Source organism: Argiope bruennichi, chromosome 1, assembly GCF_947563725.1.
Source record: "Argiope bruennichi chromosome 1, qqArgBrue1.1, whole genome shotgun sequence".
NCBI classification, from domain to species: domain Eukaryota; kingdom Metazoa; phylum Arthropoda; class Arachnida; order Araneae; family Araneidae; genus Argiope; species Argiope bruennichi.
Window position 1 is genome coordinate 61,196,924 of NC_079151.1, and position 3,549 is coordinate 61,200,472.

Genomic DNA, 3,549 nt, shown 5'->3' on the forward strand with positions numbered 1-3,549 from the left:
GTGCAAGTGGTTTCCTGTAAAGAAGCAATTGCGCCTCTGGTCCCCCTTCTGTCTTCCCCTATATTATAGCCAATAAAACATTTGTATTTGTAAAATATCAGGGAAGGAGCTTGTGCTCACAGTAAAGTCACTATGCTGAATTTATCGACATAGATTGCAGCGCTCATAGCGGTGAAATAAAGAAGTTACAAAATATAACTAAAAAAATAAAGGAGATAGAACAAATAGTCCAGTTAAAAAAATGCATGCTATACCATAATAAAACCATAGGAAAAAGTTTCATTCTTTAAAATTGGCGGATGTGTTTACGATCAAATTTATGAACTTTCCATGACTTTAAGCAAAATTTGAAAAATGTATCCTTATATTCCCCACTTCCTCTGAGTGCGTTTTTCAGATTTATTATTATTATTTCTTTTATTCAAAATATGTATTTTTTTACATGCGTTATAGCATTCTCAAAGCTGACATTGCAATTCCTCCGTGAAAATGATTTATTATGCATTATCTAAATTATGTAATTATAATTCTGCTATGGTAGATGCTGATATTAAAGCGCCTTACTATTACAATTAAATATCTTATTATGACAATAAATCGTTTATCGAATTCATACAATTAGTTCCATCTTTAAGTTCCAAATTTTAGCTATCTGTTAAGCCATTGAAGACTTCACAATTTCAGAAAAAAAAATTTACCGCTGCTTATAGAAAGTTTCTGTCTTTCAAAACATTAAAAATGTATCTTTCAATATCACCAAGAATAAATAGTTAATAAAATCCTATTTGGAGAAAAATTAAACAAAAAAATAATTGAATGGATTTGGACTCCAGGACATATAAATATTGTTAGGAATAAGAATGCGGATTCTCTCACAGAAAAGTTACGGAATCGTACCCATATTTTGAATGGAATGCCTTTGAGAATATTATCAAATATTTCCAAAACAATTAGCTCCGAAGTATGTACCAAAATTAGCAAGCACCAAGAAACTCTACCCTTCCATTTTATCCTCTGCTCCATGGTTTAAAAAGGAAAGATAGGACATAATAATATGTTTAATTTCCCGAATTTAATGAGAATTAATGTAACTCCAGTAATAATAATTCTTTAAAACACTTCTATGAACCTAGAAATTCCATGTTTTTTCGATGGCCAATTATATGTAATCAAATTCTACAATGGGAAAAATAAATCTTTATATATATATATATATATATATATACGCCAAAAGCTAACACTAAAAGTATTTTAATGGGATTATTTTAAAGTAACCCTTAACCAAGGTTGAAATTAACATCTTTTACATGTTGAATATGAAAACTGTGAGATTCAGAAATATATATGTTTTTTTTCTTAGATAATATGTATAGAATAAATGCTGGTGGAGCCGCCAGTAAAGTGGCCAGTGATCTATATGCCCAAATAAGCATATTTCAATTTTTTTTTGTTGATCCAGTCGTCAAATGTCCCTGCCAAAAATAACAATTCTGATAATTATTTTAATTACAAATTTTTTTAAATTTTTTGTAATAATATTTTTATGGTAGAACTCTCATATCTATGAGAATCATATAACTGATAAGGCATAGTAAATGACATTTATGAAAATATCACGTATGGATGTGCCTTAATACGGACGAGGCGGAAGATAATATTTTTTTGTCTCCAGCCAACTTTCTCAGATTAAAACATATCTCCACTGTGTAAGTGACCTGATCTGCCAATGCTAAATTATCCATAAGTGGACAATGCTGAATTATGACAGTTGAATATAGATTGAGGAAGGATTATTGATTTTACTCGAATTTCATTAAAAAAGAAATTTTTCAAAAAGAGATCTAAATTTTAAGATTTAATTGACAAAAAGTAAAATAAAAGTAATTTCTCTTTCGCAGTTTAAGCTTTTAGTTGAATGCATTCATCTAATTTTGTGGGAGACAAATACCCCTGATGAGCCAAGAAATTCTCAATTTATTAGACTCTGTAGAAAATTGAAAAAAGTGTCCTGAATTTGGGTTTAATTATACAGATCTTTCCTTTTTATTCTTAGCAGTAAACAGTTTATATTTAAATATTTAAGAATGATGATTTGTCTCTTTGCTAAACATCTATATTTCGAACATCCCCTAATAAGAGCTATTGATTGTGACTCATTTGCCCTTTCAACATTTTTAATTGAACAATAAGTAGCATACTTATTAAATTTCATTAGAATTATTACAGCCTTTCTGGGAATTATTATTCTGGTAATTATAACTGAAGCATGGGATTCATAAACTTTTTCAGACCTGTTTCTCCCTCTCTTCCAAAAAAAAATCACTAGGAGAATGTGATATAAAATTAAATATAGACTAAAATTTATTTAATATTATGCAATAAGTCATATTGTGATAGCATTTCTAAAGGCTGCATTTTTTTATAGCATAGTTTTTAAAACTATGGAATTTTTATATTGCTATTTTAAAATCTGCCAGAGAGAGATAGAGCCAATAATGTGGTTGTATCTGGTACACGTATTAGAGTTTTTCCTTCACTCTCTTAGGGCGTACATTAAAAAAAGATTTAACTTCTTTACAATTTTAATTTGACAGCTTGAAATATGAAAATCAAAATTCTTGTTTTCCATTTTGTATATGCAATCTAATAACTCAACCCCACTCTTCCCAGAAGAGAGAATTGGAGTATTTGCAATCCTGTGGTTTGTATTAGATATGTTGCAAATTATTATATTCCTATTATATTTATTTCTTATTACTGTACAAGTATGATACTTTTTGTACAATTAAATTTTTATAATCAGGTCATGACTTTATTCTCACCTTGTAAAATGACAGCAGGTGAGAAGTGCACACGTGCTTCCCAAAGCGCAGAGGTCATTGGCGACATTTTTGAGCAGCATTTTCTGTAGAGGTCTTGGGATGGGGAGAATTGGATCCCAAGAAGAATTTATTTGAATCAACTAATCGCTTATTGGATATTTTATATTATTAATGACTTGTTCCGCACTCATCGCATGTGTGTACTACGTCATAACTTATACAGGCTTGAAAAATGTACCTTGTCACATGTAAAAGACTTATGGTCTAAAGACTTAGACCTCTTAACTTAGAAAAAAAGAAAATTATAGTTAATTTACCACAGCTATTTTTTTAGTCAGTCAAAGAAGAACACGCATGTTAAGTTTCATCAATAAATCAACTGTTGTTTCGAGGAGATGATTCAATGAATTGAAGGCATTTTGTTGAATGCATTGTTCAATGAATTGAATGAAATTTTGCATTTTGTTTTCTGAAAATGTCTCGGAAAACGAAAAGAAGGAAAAAAGTAACATGCACTGAAATCAGATTTTATTATAAAACGAGTATGCTGATTCTCTTGTGAATTTTCTTATGACGTTAAATTGTTGTTTCATCATTTCAAGTTTCTAACAATAACTAATCTACCCTGTAACTAAAATTTATCATTACAGCTTTCTTTTTTCCCACGAAAGTTATTCGCACGAAATTATTAGATAATATGCTGAGGATGAAAGTGTACTTTTATGCA